At 42.9% G+C, this 19,057-nt stretch overlaps 1 protein-coding gene across 4 annotated transcripts in view; it reads right to left on the reverse strand.

Moving 5' to 3' along the window:
• ELF1 (E74 like ETS transcription factor 1) overlaps positions 1–19,057 on the reverse strand; it is a 145,146-nt gene that overhangs the window by 86,557 nt on the left and 39,532 nt on the right. The window contains exon 1 of one of the 4 annotated variants that reach the window (XM_088481984.1): positions 12,774–12,876. The exons of the other annotated variants lie outside the window; for them this stretch is intronic. The gene's annotated coding sequence lies outside the window, so the exon portion shown is untranslated. Of the gene's footprint in view, positions 1–12,773; positions 12,877–19,057 lie in introns of those variants that run through there. 4 annotated transcript variants of the gene reach the window in all.

Consider the following 19,057-nt stretch of genomic DNA (forward strand, 5'->3'; position numbering starts at 1 on the left):
AACAGGGTTTAATTAAACAATTTGTAAAAGCAATGCACAAGTCAGGCAATTATTTCAAGTATATTTGTTGAACATTTCCAGCTCTTAGTATTGAAAAATTAAAGACAGGAATTTTTGACGGCCCCACAGATACGGAAACTGGTGAAGGATCCAAATTTGACCACATCTATGACTGAAACCGAATCTGAAGCATAGCTGAGTTACAGTATGTGTCTGTCATTCAAAACTTTTTAGGCAATCACAAGGCAGACAACTATCATGAATTAGTCCACAAAATGTTAAAATGTTTTGAGAAAGTAGGTGCCAACATGAGTATTAAAGTACATTTTTTGTACAGCCTTTTAGATCACTTCCCGTCCAATCTAGTAGATTTAAGCGAAGAACAGGGTGAATGGTTCCACCAGGATATTCAGGTAATGGAAGAAAGATAAGATCGTCACATGATGGCCAATTACTGTTGGAATCTGCAGAGGGACTGCCCGCAACAAGAATACAAAAGAAAATCCTACAAAAAACGGTTCTCATAGCTTCCTAACACTTATGTATGTAATTATCCTGTATATTTTTATAACATTTTACTAAATTTAATCAGAATAAAAAAAATATCTTTTTAACTATTTTTAACATTGTTTAATTATATTTTTTATAAATATTAAAGACATATGCATATCTCAAAAACTAGAGCCAATTGAAAAATAAGCATGGCATATTCATGATAAGGAGCACAAAATTAATCGAAAATCGACTCTTAAATCCCTGGCAACAGAAGGACTGTTCTCCGGTGTTATGCATTGGCCAGGAAGTTATTGTGAGTGATGTGCATGAAACAATTAGATAGTTCAAGACAAACTTGTTTGCTTTTGTGTATGACATTTATAGTAATTAATGTGTGTTAACAATTTTTTTTTTTAACTTGTTGGTGGTGTGCGACAAATGGAAACCACTCTGTTTCAATATGAAAATACAGCAGTTTGAAATCACGGTGGTTTCATACGCTGAAATGACCATCGATTACTACTGGAGGAAAGCTTGGGGCTTTCTCTGCACAGGCTCTACATACGAAGAAAGCATTCTCTTTAATGTTATTGTAAAAACAACACCAACAACTGCCAAACAATGAGAAACAAAAAGGTAGGATATAGAAGTGAAGGGGGCCCTATCGTTTAAAATAATGTGGCTATCTGTATCGGAAGAGGTTGGACAGCATGGTACTATAACAAAGGCTGGCATCCATCATCTCCTATATTAATTAATCACTAGTTAGTAAAAGAAGACTGCAGAAGGCATACAGATTACTTTACCGCAGGCAAAAAAGTTGTTTGTTAATTTTAATAAAACATATAGGGGCCTATGTACTAATAATCAAGCATAAATGTCAGAATATTTGTATTGTTTTAGTAAACAAATATGTTCTGCCTAGGGATCAACCAACAATATTAAAAAAAAATGTCATTTATATTAAATAGTTGGTAAACCACATAAGAATTCTGCCAAAATTAATTTTTTCTTTTCTGCAAAAAAAATTCTATTTACAAAACAAAACATGGATACCATTAGCACTCATCCAAGTAATAAAATCAAGCTATTCACACTGAAACAAGCATCTTTTACAGCATTCCAGCTGGCTGGACTTGAAGATTCAGACTAATCTGTAACTATTTTTATACCGATATGCTAGTAACTTCACAATTGCCATCCACGGTTTCAGTGTTAAAGATTCAAAAAATTCAAAAACACAGCAAAAACATCACACACGGCACAAAACTGTTGTGTGTTAAAGGGGCAGATCTACAGAAAAAAAAATGTGTCTGTTTTGTTTTGCTGTCTGCATATAACCGATTAGTCTGAAACTGGCCCGTATGGCTATTTCACGCACACCGTTTTCATCGGCCGGTGAAAACACTGTCCAAAGCCGGATGTTTTTTTTTTTAGGCAATCTGTGCCTTTCACATGCAACGGCTTTGAGAAGTTTTTAATGTTGTGTTTTTTTTTCCTTACTGTATTGGGCATCCGCAGCCGGTGTGTGTGAAAGGAAACATTGTAACATATACTTCACTGACTTGCAGGGACAGCACAGCAGCCGTCCTTTTCAGTGGATATTCCCGGCTGTAACACAGCGAATGTGCTTTCTCATTTCCATACTTAATTAAATTTTACACACGACAAAAAAATGCCCTGTTTTTTGCCGGCCTGTGAAAACCGGCGTGTGTGAAATAGCCCTTAGAGTATGGATTACTGCCTTGGCAACAAACACATATGATCTGCAATTCTTAATACACAAACATGGCTTGAAGCTCTGGGGACTACTAGCACTTGCATGTTTTGGGTGAGGGAAGAGAACCTATAAACATAAAAGGCACATCACAAATGCTTGAAAGCACCTGTATGTTCTGGGACTATTTATGTAATGCTTTCCAAGGTTGACAAAGGTAAAAGATAAGAAAACAGTACATAATATGTAAGACAAGCAAGCTAGGGTATTATTAGTTAGTACAGGCTACATATTAGTTTTGGTCACACATCTTACTGAAAACAGCTGGTGCTTTCAGACGTTGACCAAATCTGACCATGAGTGCAAACATTGCCTAACTGCACCAATCACTACTAAACCATTTTCCAAATCATTATTGGCAGCCTTTTTAAGATCAAGGGGGTATTTAGAAAAGCTGGGAGAGAGATAAAATTGTAAAAAATAAATGACCAACCAATCAGCTTCTATCATTTTATAAACACAGCCTGCAAAATGTAAATTGAAAGCTGATTGGTTAGTACTTTAGCTCTCACAATTTTATCTCTTTCCCAGCTTTGATAAATACCCCCCCAAAACTGCTGTAATATGCAACCAAAATGGTCAAGTCTGGATGCCTTAAATACAGAGACATGACTCATCTAAAAAGGGTGCAATATGCAAGATGGCATAAGATATATATGCATTATATATATATATATATATATATATATATATATACACACACACACACATCTATATATATATATATATATATATAAAAAAAAAATACAAATATATACACATACACATATATACACACACACACACAAACACTCAACGCACAACGCTCTTTAAAGATATAGAACATCACAGTGCAACTACATAAACACTAGACATCATGATCAATTGTATCAACTCTATTCAACTGTATTGCATTCAAATGTTATGCGTTATATAACATATGAGATACGAATAGATATCAACAATTGCATCCAGCAACCAAAAGATGACACAGTACTGGGCATCAGTTTGGAAAGGATAAAACAGGGCCAAAGGGCCAATGTATGAATCTGTTTGTTACATAAAATTCTGCAGAAACTGCAGTTTCTGCATAATTTTATGTATTGTTCCTATGGCAATCGGTATGTAATGCTGGCTGTTAGGATGCCTACTGTCAAAATACAGACAATGGCACCCTGATGGTTGGTATCTCGACAGGGGTCAGGTAAGTATACTTACCCCCTAATCCTTCCTTCTTGTAGCCTAACCTTAACCCACCCCGCACCCTAAACCTCCCCGCTAGGTTTAGGCACCAAGTCTCCCACCTTCGTGCCTAAACCTAGCCCTCCCCCCTTAGTGCCTAACCCCCCCCAGTGGAGCCTAACCCTAACCCTCCCCCCTAGGGGTGCCTAACGCTAACACCCCCCCCCCCAAAACCTAATGCTAACTCCGCTATGCTACCTAAACCTAACCCCCCCAAGGGCTAATGCTAAGGGCACCCCTGACTTACCTAGTCCGGGTATCAGTCCTTCTGGATTTCGGCGTGGGATTAAGATAGGCATCAGTATTTCGACGCCAATCTTAAGTCCCGTCGGGCTTCGCCAATCTGGATTTAGACCGGCGGCATTGCTGCCGCTGGTCTCATAACTACATCCCGGTCCTATGTATCAATGGCACAATGCAGGAGATTTAACTGAAATTTCAGAGAGTGCCCATTACAGACCCTCCAACATGACCCCTTCCATCAGGTACAAAATGCTCTGCTCCTAGATCCCCCTTTGAAATTATGATTGCCATCGCCTGTATTGAAACATCTTTTGCATCAATTAACTAATTCAACAAAGATGATGGCAATCATAAATTAAGAGTTAAGTCCAGGAGCAGAGCATTTTACACATTATGGTAGGAGTCATGTTGGAGGGTCTGTAATTAGCACTGCAGATCGCAGTCCCTACTATTATCAATGGGGACTATGATCTGACCCCTATGTACAAAGCTTTGGCCCTGGTAGTTCACACCATCTTAAACCTACGGAGGCTCCAGGTGCAAGAGAGAGATCTTTCAATCTCTGTCTCGCAGCCCCTGGCCCAATCCAGAAGCTGACACAGCTGTCCCTGCGAGTTTCCCTTTGTACATAGTGGGGATATTTTCATGAAAAAAGAAAATATTCCCTGCGATATGGATAGATAATATTCGTGGCAGTCCATCGATTATTGGTACATAGACCCCCAAGTCTTTAAAATGTGTAATGGTCTGTGATCATTAAAAAAAGTGGTCACCTATAGCATACAGATGGTAGAAAAATAAATCAATCTGTAATCCAGCTAACATAATAGTTACACAGCTGTGTTACACAGGTGTATTTCATTGAATATTTAATGACCAGGGCCGACATTAGAAAAAAAAAAAAGGCCACAGCAGGCATGGCATCACATGCTTAGACTACTCTCTGCTGTCACTCAATACCTATGGGACATTTTATATCATGCATATTAGGTGCCCTCAATAATATAGGTATTCTATAAAAACAACTGTAAATGATTTGGTGAAAAAGTATATTTAGGGGGAAAAACAAACTATTTAGGGGGGTATTTATCAAATCTGGGAGAGGGATAAAATTGTAAAAAAAAAAAAAAAAAAAAAATACCAACCAATAAGCTCTTATAATTTTTTAAACACAGCCTGCAAAATGTAAATTGGAAGCTTATTGGTTAGTACTTTATCTCTCAAAATTTTCTCTCTCTCCCAGCTTTGATAAATACCCCTTTAAACCACATACAGTAGCACACTATTCTCCATCTACAAGACTACATTTTCAATCCAATTTTAACTACTGACTGCTTGCATATAGCTATACTAAACACACCCATGTTTGCTTTGTCCCTGCCCTAGAAAGTTCAATCACTGCCCTTTGGACTATTTTACATCACCTGGAATAAACCAGGCTGCATGAGTCATACTTGTGTATTGCGCAAAATGATCCTGGGCTAACGTAGCTTGTAATAGATTTACGGTGCCCACACACATAGCGATACTTTACACGATCTGGCCGATTCCGACACATTGGAACGACAGATCATGTAAAATATGGCCAAATCGTGAGTAAATCTTGAGCCCCCACTCACGATCACGATGCGATGCGCGTCCCCGCTGGTCGCACATCGCATTGTCAGATCTGCCGTGCAGTAGGGCAGATCTGACAATCTAGGACACAATGCAGTGTAAAAAGTCTGAATGCAGGAGAGATCGTATGAAGATTGGACACCAAATTGTGTGCAGAGCTGCCGGGGAGAGTTTCAAGGGAAATCGGCTGATCGTGAGCACATCGTGGTTAGGTGTGGGCACCTTAAGTGACAACCAGGATGTAGAAAAAGGCCCACAATACTGCCAATAGCCTGTGTCTGTTTATAAGAGATAAATAATTCAGTGTAGGAGGGGCACTATGTTGCTACTTGTGTTGTATTTTCATCTTTCATTAGAAGCCTGAGTACCATGCAAGAACACCATGCCTTATACTTTGGGTTAAATAGAATTCTGATAGACCAACAATGCAAAAGACCAGCATTTAACAGAAATGAAGTGCTCCATCTTGAGTACAGAATTCCACTACAGCTATACAAGGCTTTGCACACATGGTGCATTAATTTCTTTTTTAGCGCATACAATAAATCATGTTCACAGCTTTACACTTGTTATAACAGCAGTGAACTGTTCAATGTAAAAGCAACCAGTGCAAGCTGTAAGCAGCTATACTTATTTTATGCAAGATAAGAGATATTGGGGTATATTTACTGAAGTGAGACGTTTTAGAAGGGGAGATGTTGCCTACAGAGCCGTAACTAGACTTTTTGGTGCCCTGTGCCAGAAAGAGCATTGGCGCGCCCCCCACCCCCTCATTTTTCAAATAGGGACATAAAACACACATCCATAAAAGGGCCATGGCCTCATGGGGAAGGGCCAGGGAAGAGATAGGGGAGGCCAGGAGATGTTGTGGATAAAAGAAGAGGAAGCTACAAGTGAGAATGATAATAAACCGAAAATTGACAGGCCCAAAACAGAGCCCCCTGCCCTCTGCCATGGCACTGGTCGCACTACCCTAGTTACGGTCCTGGTTGCCCATAGGAACCAATCAGATTCTAGCTATTAGCCTCTAGAAGGTGCTAGTTAAATGTTAAGTAGAGTCTGATTGATTGGTATGGCAACATCTCCACTTCTAAAAACTCTCACTTTAGTAAATTTACCCCATTATCCCTATACAAAGACCTATTTTGAATGATAAACAGGAAATAAAATGTTTAACAAATGGTTCCCTAAATAATGCATAAATTGAAGATTGTAATGTTTGGAAAGTTCACTGTCTTGTGCCATAATGTCATCAGTAAAGCAGAAATGTGGTAACGTACAGCTCATACTAAACACATGACCGCTTGTCTACAGGGAATGGTTGTTTGAATATAAGCTCTAGACTGTCAATGCTAGTTGGCTGAATGCTTCTTTCCATATCATAATGGTAATTGGCCCAGCTCAGCTGTAAGCATTTAAATGTACTCATGTTATAAGCTTCCACCTGTGTTCAACTTTCTCAGATGCACGGAGTCAATGGGGCTGATTCTGCGTTGGGAGAAAAGCAAAAAGAGCAAGGAACTTTGCACCTAGGTAAAACCCAAGATGCACCTCAGGTGGGGCAGACGTAAAATGTGCAGAGATTTAGATTTGTGAGGGGTGTGTCCAAGCTCTAAATTGCAGTGTAAAAATAAAGCTGGCCAGCATTTGTGGGCTACATGCAGCAGCAGCATTTATCCTGTATGTTTGCTTTGCTCCCACATTAGAATCAGCTCCAATGTCTCTAAAGCTGGGTATACACTAAATGGTGTGTACCCAGCGATGCGACGAACGACCGCATGGGTAACGGTCCAACATATCGGGCGGCCGGTACACATTAGACGATCCTGTGCCTGGCCGATCGATAAATCAGAACCAGCCGCATCCCGCCGCATAGAGTCGCCAGTCGCATTAACAGATTGAGCTGCATATAGGGCCGACCCGACGGTGCGACTGACGGCCAAATGGGAGCATGCACAGCCCGATATAATTGGTGCACATTAGACGATTTTGACGATATGTTGGCCCGATCCTTCGGATTAGGCAAAACATTGTCTAATGTGTACCCACCTTTATTGAAAGGATTTTTTATGGCGTTTACTCCGTAGGTTTTCAAATTGTGGTATAATACACAAAAAATTACCTCGGGCAGATTGAGGTGGTACTTTAGTCTGTTACACAGAACACAAAATAACATTATATGTATTATATAATAAAACTCATAAAACTAACCAGAAGAGTCATTTTTATAATGATTGTGTCTAAATACGCCCAAATACACAATTTGGGCACAATTTGGACAGTTAATTTGGACACTGTAGGCTAAGCTATCCCAAAATCCTTCTAATACAGATTAATATTTGGTCAGGTATGATCAGACAATGACCAGTATTTAAGTAACCACACCATAGGGTATGCAGTCGGGATGCCGACGGTCTAAATGCCGACTGTCCAATCCCGGCAAGGGTCTAACGACAGGTGTCGAAATCCCAATGCCTGTCATTTTACCTACGCCGGGAGCCCGACGCCCGGTATCCTGATCGAAGGTAAGCCGGGCGCAGACAGCCACGCAGGGGGGAGGGTTAGGTTAGGGGCTCCTGGGGGGGGACTTAGGGTTAGGCAACCCCCCGGGAGGGTTAGGCACCCTCAGAGGGAGGTTAGGGTTAGGCACCCCCCCCGGGAGATTTAGGTTTAGGCTGTTGGGATTTGAACCGCCGGCCATGAGGATTCCCACCATAGGATCAGTCAGTCAGCTCCCAACAAAAGTAGCCAGATCTGCATACGTATGTGCATCTTGGACTCTTTCAAGAATTAAATGCAAATATTTTTCAGAGAGATGTTTGTAGTCATGGGCAAAAATTCAATTAGAACACAAAAACATTAAGGGGGGAATTCAATTAGCCCCGAAGTCGGAACTTATTGTGGTATATGGCCTTAATTGCAGAATGTGCGGCCACAACCCCCTTTAAAAAAAGAAAAAAACAGTGCTGCGTGCTGAGAACGGGGGTGCGTTGTGAGCCCCTCAGCCAGGAGCATATCCAGGGGGGCCAAGATCAGTGTGAGAGGAGACTGCTGCTGCTGCTCAGCGGCAGCAATCTCCCTGGTCCCACTGTAGCCCAGCACACAGCAGCGTATGCTGAGCTGCTGACAGTGTCATTTTTTCCAGGTGGAAAAACGGGAACCAATTAAATTGGGCATTTAAAAATATTGGGTATGACTGAATTCCCCTCTAAATCAATCATCACAAATATGTTGCGCTAGTGATTTTAGGTTTGTTGACGCATATATTTTGTTGCCCCCACCCTCCCACTTCATCAGTGTCAGTACTAGTATTCGAGAATTTAGTAGAGATCAACAGCCTGTACAGTATACTACTTAGTTGACTAATTATACTGTATATATCTGATCACTTTCCCCAAAGTGTTCAAGTCATGTAATAAGACAAAAAACAACAACTATAACCCTGCACTACCTAAAGATGGCCCTATAGTATCAGCATTTTCTTCACGGCATCTCTGGACCAAAAGTGAAATTCAGTAAAAATTATTAAATGAAGTGCCCTGCAGCTTCCCAATTGGTCTATAGAGAAGGCTTATTTTACAACAATTATGCTAAGTAGCAATCTAGCAACAGCTTAATAAAACACTGGAGCAATAAACTTCCATCCAAAGGTGGGTACACACATGACAGATATATCTGCAGATGATGGTCATTCATACACACTGAATGGCCATCATCTGTGTCTGGCTGCGGATCCCAGCGACTAGGGTGTGTTGGGGGCGTGTCCCAGTGGGTGGGGGCGTGTCCTATCCCCCTTCCCCACGGCTGCCGCTGTGTATGTACACCTGCAGATGGACAGGTATGTCTGCAGACACACTGGTACACAATGGCTGACGGGCAGCAGATATATTGGCCGATCAATTGATCAGCCAATGTATCTGTCAGTGTGTACCCAGCTTAACACTAGCCATACTGAGACAACCCTCACATTTGGCACAACTGTGAAAGGCCAACTCATAAAATAGGCCAAATTAAAAAAACGTATAGAATTTAGCCAGTTCTGCTCAGTGTGGGAAAAACTAACAGATCACAACAAACCAGCCAAAAGGATTTTGCATCATGACCGAACATGACGTTTTAGATCAGGGGTGGGGAACCTTTTTTCTACAGAGGGTCATTTTGATAGATATATTACAATAAATTCAGTGCGCAAATCAATCAACCAATGCATAAACACATATAATACTGTGAAAAGTTTTTTAGAATCCAATAAATAAAGACTTTTGGAACAAAGTAAATCTGTGTCACAGACGCCAGATATAGCACAGGCCACAGTACCACACAGGCCGGCGTCTTCCCCACGTTAAAACCTGGATCCAAGCGGGTATTGGTTTATCTGGAATTGAGAGCAAGAAAGAAGGGGCGCCACATAGTGCATGAAACTGTAAAACAGATTTTATTGCAGACAGGGGACATAAAACTCGTTCAATGAATATGCGTACCACAATCAGCGGTCAGATACCACCGCAAGTAATAAAAATGAAGAAGCCTGAATATCACCCGAACGTCTCCGGGGACTCCGTCGGCTATTCAACCAGTAATGGAAAACAACGCCAAACCACGCCCCAACGCGTTTCGTCATCGACTTCGTCAGGGGCGGGGCCACAATCGCCAATGATTACAGCAATGCCCGAAGCATCCTGAGGATGTTCCGGGGAGCTGTAAGGGCAGCGGCATAACAGTCTGAAGCGTCCTAAGGACGCTCCAGGCGGCACTGCTGCATATATTCTTGCTGCAGGGTGCCATTCTAGGCACCCTGCTAGCAAGATGCGGGCAGCACAGACGGTGTAATGGTTAGCATTACTGTCTCACAGCAATGAGGTCATGGGTTCAATTCCCACCATGGCCCTAACTGTGTGGAGTTTGTATATTCTCCTTGTGCTTGCATGGGTTTCCTCCGGGTACTCTGGTTTCCTCCCACACTCCAAAAATATACTGGTAGGTTAAATTGGTTCCCCCCCAAAAAAATTAACCCGCATGTGTGTGCGCACGCGCGCATGTGATAGGGAATAGATTGTAAGCTCCACTGGGGCAGGGACTGATGTGAATGGCCAAATATTCTCTCTGTAAAGCGCTGCAGAATATGTGTGCGCTATATAAATAACTGGTAATAAATAAATAAGATGAAGATAGCAGAAAAAAGCTCTGAGGTCCAGACCAAATGATTCCGGGGGCCCCAGGGCAGGAGGTTCCCCATCCTTGTTTTAGATAAACATCTTGGGCCAGTCTGGTTGAAACCAACCAAACTGCCCAAAAATTCCAGTGCACAGAGTTATTTTAGGGGCTCCCGGGGAAGGGGGGGGGACGACTTACGGTCGTTATCGCTCCATCGCTTGGTAATAGCCCAAAAACGCCCGCTGGTCGTTTTTAACATATCAACATTGCCCGAACATGACGGTCTACCTGACGACCACCGTCAGGTTGCCAAGTTCGGGGATGATTGATCTGCATGCACTGAACGTCTGAACGTTCAGTGTATTCAGTTCACCCCGCAGGAGACGACGGCATCGTAATCGTGCCATCGTCCCCCCGCATCGTTAAGTGGATGGGCAGCTTAAGTGTGTACTTTTTAATATTTATAGATTATCTGCTTTTAATAATAATATAAAAAAAAAACCCCTGTATTTATTTGGCAAGTTTGCACATACACCTATATATAGACCATAAGAGAGACCACAACACAATGGCCGCCATTCTGGAGACATTTTGCCTCCATACTGATATATGGGGATAGGAAGGGCTCTGTGAGGGCTGCTATTAGGGCTGGTAGCCCGCTGGTGTCCAAGGACATTACCCCGCAGGTGTGCTGCATTCCGTGTGTGTGAACCGACTACATCCGGCGGAGATCGCTGCTGTGTGTATACAGCGGGACCTCTCACGATATTTGCTGGTCCCGCGCATGCGCAGTAATATCCAAAATGGAGCCCGACATCCGAAAACCGGATGTGCCGTTTATGGGCACTATAGGTTCATTGAACAGGGTATATATGTTTGAAATTGCTCATCTATATTGCAAATATCCTCCTGATGAAGTCCAGCCATATAGGCATAAGGGACGAAACGCATTGAGGCTGTGGTGACCCTCGCTATCTGGGACTGCTATACCATTTCAGATAAGCTTTCAAATCACTTTCAAATTGTAATTATGTATTTTTTTATGTTATGTGTTTGTAATGAAAGTATTTAAACATACTACACTATGCAAACACTCTTTTCTCCCCATTTATCATCCTACCTGGAGTGAAGTGATTATCCTATGCTATAAAGGAACGCAAGATTGCCGACCCAGGACATATCAGTTTATACCTAATTATTATTAGGCACAGACGGTACGCTTTGCAATTTATAAAAGTGTGCATAGAATTATATAATATACTACACTATAAGGCGCTCGTTCTCACTTTTTGTATTTTCATACATTTCTGGGACCGCACAACAACGATCCATTTGGAGAACTGTGAGCAGCCACCGCGACAACGGGATTATAGTGGAACATTCATTGATTTACCAAAGGAACTTTATGTATACAGAATCCATATAGGGACTAGCGCGTCTATCAGTACCTTTTGTATACATTAAGAGAACCCATATTAAGACTTGTTTAACAAATATAAAAATGTACAAGTTTTCTTTTTTTATTTTAAATAATTAATGTACTTGTAATCCTTCATGGACATAACATATTAGTCCAGGCACATACTGTCGTGTATGACATGCATCAGGCATACAGTCACAATGTCATTATTATAATTCACTTATGCTATATGATTTATCCACAATGTTTTCTGGTACTGTATGATGTTCAGCATTTGATAAGGACAAATACTATAGTTCCAAAACAGTGTGACGGTACCTACAGGCAGCACAATGTAACTATTAGAATCCATTTCTTCTATATGGTGTAGCCTCAGTGTTTCTAAGCTTACTATAGGAGATGTTAAGCCATATATCCCAGTTCCCTTACAGATGTATTAACAACATGAAAGATAATTTACAAAGTGTACAGTACTACTACACGTTTTATCATTCTATTCAGCGTAACATCCTATTCAGTCATGGCAGGCAGGACATCTATAAAGCAAATAAATGAAACTGGATTATAAAAGCAACCAGTGAAAAGAACTAGAGGAACTGACACTACTGTCCAGCATAGTCCAACTTCATGTAAAAGAAATTAGGGAAACTATAGCCTCTCGCTTTTCATTAGCAGGATTACAAGCACAATATAATTTAAGCCTGGATTTCATAAGGGTCATGGACATGCACAAGCCGTAAATTCAGAATTACATAGAAGATGCTGCTGTTTATGGGAATCAAATGGAACACCTAGGTATGATGGAAAATATATACATATATATAAGACCGAACAGTCAGCACCTACCTTTTCATTGGTTTTCTTGTACCCTGCATGCACGGAATTTGCTTCTTGCAGGTTACAGAAAGACTTTAAAAGTCAGCAGTGTTAAAATGGCCCCGATAGATTAGGGAAGTGGTATCTTTGCTTCAGCCTTATGAGTCATACATGAAACTGAGTGTTTGTGAGCAAAGGTAACGCCCATGTAGCTTGGGGCCCAATTATCCTGCTAGGTCAAACATGCAAATGTGCAGGTAAGACAACACATATACAGTGCAGGAATAGCAACGCCCTGCCCCACCTTACCACGCACAGAGCAAAGTGCATGAGACAGGCAAGTACAAATTCAGTGAAACAAGGAGGGACAGGTACTTCTGTGGAACAGAATGAAACAAACTGCTAGAAAGCACTGAACAATGGCAATCAATATAGGGCTGTATTAGGGAGGCTGTGAAGATCCACTAGGTTAAAAAATACCTTATTATCCTCCATTCTTAAACCAAATTTAATTTGCAGTGATGCACCAAAACCATCCAAATATCTAGTCATTTTAATAGATACTGTTTGTTTGTTATTTGAGGTTTCTTGTGATATGCATTCATACCTCTTGTCGGGCAAGTCCCTAAAGGTGCGTATCCACTAGCAGATAGTGGAACGACAGTACAATTACAAGGGTGTAGGCACCCTCCCTCATCCCTAAACATGGCCAATCTGTCGTTATCGGCAGATTGGCCAGCATGTTCTGGTGATGATTGATGTTGGAAACAACCAGCGGGAGTGCACATCACTGGTCGTTTCCGACATTTTCATGTCAGATTTGTGCACGATTAATGAGCGATTGAACGATAACGTTATCATTATCATTCAATCGCTCATTTTAATCGGCAAGTGGATACCCACCTTAACACTTTGGGGCTCACATTTGGGGTGCAGGGTGCCGCCAGACTAGCCTAGCCAAAAAAAATCCCATGGCATCACACTGGTGAAAAATAGCAATGAAGTGTTACAGATTATCAGGTGTATAATAGGCAGATACTCAGTATTAAGGGTGTCACAAAAAGAGCCCCCTGAGCTGTTCTGGCTGGGCCACTTCAGGCCATCACCACTTGACACATTCACTTTTCATATCACTTTCTTTGTTTTGTTTTTTTTATCTATGTAATTTTTCACACATTTTTGTAACACACCCAATACTGAGTATCTGTCTTCATACACCTGATTACCGCTGGTAATTTTCTGGGAAACTTGCCAAGGTCTGGAGGGGTAGCACAACAAAAATATCTAGGGATATTGTGGTATTGGAACCTCCAGGAGGGATTTCGGGAAGGCCATGAACTAGGTCCCAGAAGGGGACAATATTCGGACAAGTCCACCATATATGGATCATAGTACCCCTGCAAACACAACCCCGCCAACAATTGGGTGAGGAGGACGGGAACATTTTGTTAAGCCTTTTTGGAGTGTAATACCAGCGATAATAAATTTTGTATGCGGTCTCCTTTAGTTTAGTTGCAATACAGTTTTTAGCCATCCCTAGTCTCATGTCGTCCCAGGCCTCATCGTCTGGAGGAGATCCAAAGTCTTGCTCCCAAGCGATTTCATGGGGCCACAGAAGGGGGAGGGTGACGTCTAGGAAGAGGGCATAAAGGTGGGAGATTATGCCTTTGGACAAAGGAGAATGCTTACATAACCTCTCAAAAGGAGTAATGGCTCGGAGAACAGAGAGTGAAGGAAGGGAATGTAGAAAATGGCGAATTTGAAGGAATTCAGAGGGGCTAAGTATCTGGGATGTTTTTTTTGTTGTAGTTGAGACAGAGATAACCATTGATCCTGGGCGGAAAAATCAGCAGGGAATTTAAATCCTACTCGAGACCAATTATGAAACATTGTGAAAGAAAATCCAGGAAGGAACAGGGGATTATGCCAAATAGAGATCAATGGATACGTCGTGAGGAAATATTCATCTTGAAAGAGTAGAAGTCCCAAAGTTTGGTATTGAATTTGATAGTGGAGAGCAGTTTAGATGCATGGGGCGGTGTGCAGAGGATAGACGCCATAGGGGGGTCAAATGAAGGAGATTGACATAGGCGGATTCAATATCAAGCCAAGAAAGAGCCTGGGGGAGAGTAGGAAGCGATATGGGAGAAATAGGAGGCCAGATAATATAGTTTGATGGCAAGAAGCCCTCTACCACCTCCTGGAACCGACCTCCCCAGGCTTTTAGCTGCAATTCACAGGGGTCTGTGGTTCCAAATACAGCGGACAAGGGATTTTTTAATATGACTGAGGAACATCTATGGATAAGGTCTGAAAAAGACAGCCATTTTGGTATAATATTAATTTTAACGGCTATGATCCTACCGAGCCAAGAAATAATACATTGATTCCAGGACGTCAAATCAGTCTGCATTCTGGAAAACAGAGGTGGGACATTTTCACAAAATAGTGAGTCATAACAGGAGGCCTGGTTTACTTCCTCCTAGCTCTCACTGGCTGCCTGACTCCCGCACAGCCTCTCTTCCAAGCTGTTCCCTGGGAAGAACTAACTCTCTTACAGCAGAGAAGATATGTTAATAAAAGGCTGCATGCTCATGTAATGTTCTTCAGCAACAGAAGCCCCCATCCTGCCCATGGGGTGCTCTCCCCACCAGCAAATCCAATCAATCATTCTGGAGAGGCTAAAAAATTTGAAGATCTTATGGAAAATGCTGCATGAACTGCATCATTAACCTAATCCCTGCTACTCCATATGGACAGATCATGATTTTAATGCATTCAGTGCCATGCAATACTATTCATAGGCATCTGTAGTGTTGAGATAATGGCAAGTATTATATTTATAGGGTACACATTTCATTGCTTTGTTTTAAAGCCATTATTGGTTTTGGAATGGTTACAATGTGGAACAAGGAACAGAAGTGGAGGGGACAATGGAATACGGGGAAAGACATATGGGGACAGAGACACAGACAGGGAAGATGAGGGAGGGACAGAGAGTATGAGACCTGTGGGGAGAGAGATAGGAAAAATAAAACCTGGAAACTCCAAGCACAAAGCTTTGGTTACCGATGCAGTTCTAATTTTTTATGCATTTTGTGTGCTCGCGACCTGGACTAGAATACTAATATGAACATAGTTGACTAAAATCAATGGAAATTGCATAGTATTTCAATAAAATGCAGCTTGAGTTTCACAGATTACATTTTTATCAGTTGGGAAAATGTAGCTCCATTTGGTCCCAGGTCCCTTATACTATAGAATCAGACAGCGAGTGTTATTAACACCACTCAAAAGTGTAAATCTTCATTAAAACCATAGCAACCAGTCAGCAAGTGGCTTCTAACTATATAGTATGCGGCAGACAATGAAACAAATGTCTGGCCAGTTTATATAGTTTTGGTTATTTCACAATGGTGGAAAGCTGCACTATCATTACCTAAAGACTTGAAATAAATACCCAATATGTAGTCATCAATGTCAACATGCAGTATAATTCTGGCTCTCAGGCACCATGAGATCGATAAAATGTAAAATGCTACTTGAAACATTAAAACTGTAAACATGAGGATTTACCATCATATTCACAACTGCGGCACTGGCTCTGCTGTTGAGAGCTTATACACAGGGGCGTATTTCCCTATTGGCCAGGATGGCACTCGCCAGGGGCGCCAGCCGGTTGGGGGCGCTGGCACCACCCGGCAGTGCCACCCGCGGCCAGCAGTGGCGGAACCCCCCCTGATGGAACAAATAGTTTTCTTAGAGACGGAGGCAACTGTCTCCGTCTCTCCTCCGGCCACAAGCCACCAACCATAATTAAAGCTGCCCGGCCAATGCCTGTTTAGCTGTCAGCGCTTCCGCGTCATACCACCTGACGCGGAAGCACTGACAGCTGAACCGGCAGGGTCCGAGCAGCGTTCCTGTGCTGCAGTAACAGAGGGAGCATGTCCTCGTGGGAGAAGGCGGGTTGCAGCGCCCAGCAGCCCGGCACCTAGGAAGAAGTAAGTCCAAGCAGCAGAGCCCACACACGTGTGTGTAAGTATGCTCTGTGTGAATGTTGTGTGTGTGTGTGTGTATATATATATATATATATATACATACATATACACACACACACACACACACACACATATATAGACACACACATACGTGCTTTTCCTCCTTATTAATAATACCTGCCTCTGCCACTATAAGGCGCTTGTCCTTGTCATATATATATATATATATATATATATATATATATATATACACACACACACACACACACACATACACACACACACACACACACACACATACCCCACTAAAAATCCTGCGTTGCTAACTGCCAATGGGGAGGGGGGGCGCCTGGCCCCTATTTTGCCAGGGGCGCTCCGACCTCTAGATACACTCCTGCTTATACAGTATTACAACTGGACGAGGGAACAGCTGAAACAATTTGGCTTGGAGTGGAGATTAGGATAGCTGTGAGGGTATATTAGTGAGGGTGAAACACGTTGGAGTATCTTGCTCTCCGGATGTTATTTTGCTTGTCCACATGCACTCTGTAATGCATGCATGTAATCGGTTTTGCATGAACAGTTTGACTTCAAATAGCTTAAGGACATTTGCTCTCCATGTTTTGTGTGTATTAAGAGCAGAATAATAGGGGAGAGCAAGTTGCAAAACAAGAGATATGGTAAGAACTTACCTTTGTTATCTCTGTTTCTACGAAGTCCATAGGGTCCACAGGGTTGACCTTGGGGTATAGCTGGATCTGGATCCATGGGCACCACGCAGTTAAAGCTTTAGCTGCTCCCAGGATGCACTTGGGTCCGTCCTCCTCTATACCCCGCCCCCGGCCACAGCACCTCAGTTGGTAAGCAGCCAAGGCCGGAGGAGGAGACTAAACAGAGAGAAGGAAGACTGGAACACACAAGAAACCATACTCACAGAAATGGGAGACGGAAAACCGGTGACCAGCCACACAGCCCATTTGAAGCCAGGTGCGTCAGGGCGGGCGCCCTGTGGACCCTATGGACTTCGTAGAAACAGAGATAACAAAGGTAAGTTCTTACCATATCTCTTGTTTTCTACTTCAGGGTCCATAGGGGGTCCACAGGGTTGACCTTGGGGATGTCCCAAAGCAGTACAACTAAGGGCGGGGACGCTCCTGTGCTGAAAGGAATACCCGGCGCCCAAAGGATGCATCCTGAGAGGCAAAGGTGTCAAACGCATAGAACCTCAAAAACGTTTGAATTGAAGACCAAGTGGCCGCCTTACACAGCTGAACAGCAGAAGCGCCACGTCTAGCAGCCCAAGAGGGACCCACAGAACGAGTGGAATGAGCCTTAACAGAGGCTGGCACAGGTAAGCCCTCCTGTGCATAAGCCTCACAAATAACGGAACGAAGCCAACGGGCTAACGTTTGTTTGTTGGCAGGCCAACCCCTCTTGTGAAAACCAAAGAGGATAAACAAGGAATCAGACTTCCTAACCGAAGCCGTCCGGTCTACATAAATTCTAAGCGCCCGGACCACATCTAAGGAAGTCTCACCAGCTGAAAGATCAGGGGACTGAAAAGCTGGCACAACAAGTTCCTGATTAATATGGAACTTCGAGACCACTTTGGGCAAAAACTCAGGACGAGTGCGGAGCACCCCTCTGTCCTGGTGAAAAATCAGGAAAGGAGGGCGACAGGAAAGCGCCCCCAATTCAGACACCCTCCTGGCCGAAGCAATTGCCAGGAGAAAAACCGTCTTAAATGTCAGCCACTTGAGCTCCACCGCCTCAAGAGGCTCAAACGGAGGACCCTGCAGGACTCGTAGCACAACCGCCAAGTCCCAAGGAGCCACAGGAGGCACAAAGGGAGGCTGGATCCTGAGAACACCTTGGAAAAAGGTGTGAACGTCTGGTAGTATTGCAATCCGCCGTTGAAACCACACGGACAAGGCAGACACATGAACCTTCAGAGATGCAAGGCGTAAGCCGAGATCCAATCCTGACTGAAGAAATTCCAAGATCCTAGAAACTCGGAACACCTGAGGATCATAATGTCTGGACTCACACCACTGAAAGTAAGTGTGCCACACTCTGTGATAAATCCGTGCTGAAGCAGGCTTGCGTGCCCTGAGCATGGTACCAATAACCGAACTGGAGAAGCCCCGAGACCTCAAGACGGCTGTCTCAAGAGCCACGCCGTCAAAGACAGCCGACCCAGATCCGGGTAAAGGCAGGGCCCCTGAGACAACAGGTCCCGACGCTGAGGAAGAGGGTACGGAGCGTCGATGGAGAGGCTCCTGAGATCGGAGTACCAAGGACGTCTGGGCCACGCCG

This window comes from Taudactylus pleione, unplaced genomic scaffold (assembly GCF_031769625.1).
Source record: "Taudactylus pleione unplaced genomic scaffold, aTauple2 ptg000005l, whole genome shotgun sequence".
NCBI lineage: Eukaryota > Metazoa > Chordata > Amphibia > Anura > Myobatrachidae > Taudactylus > Taudactylus pleione.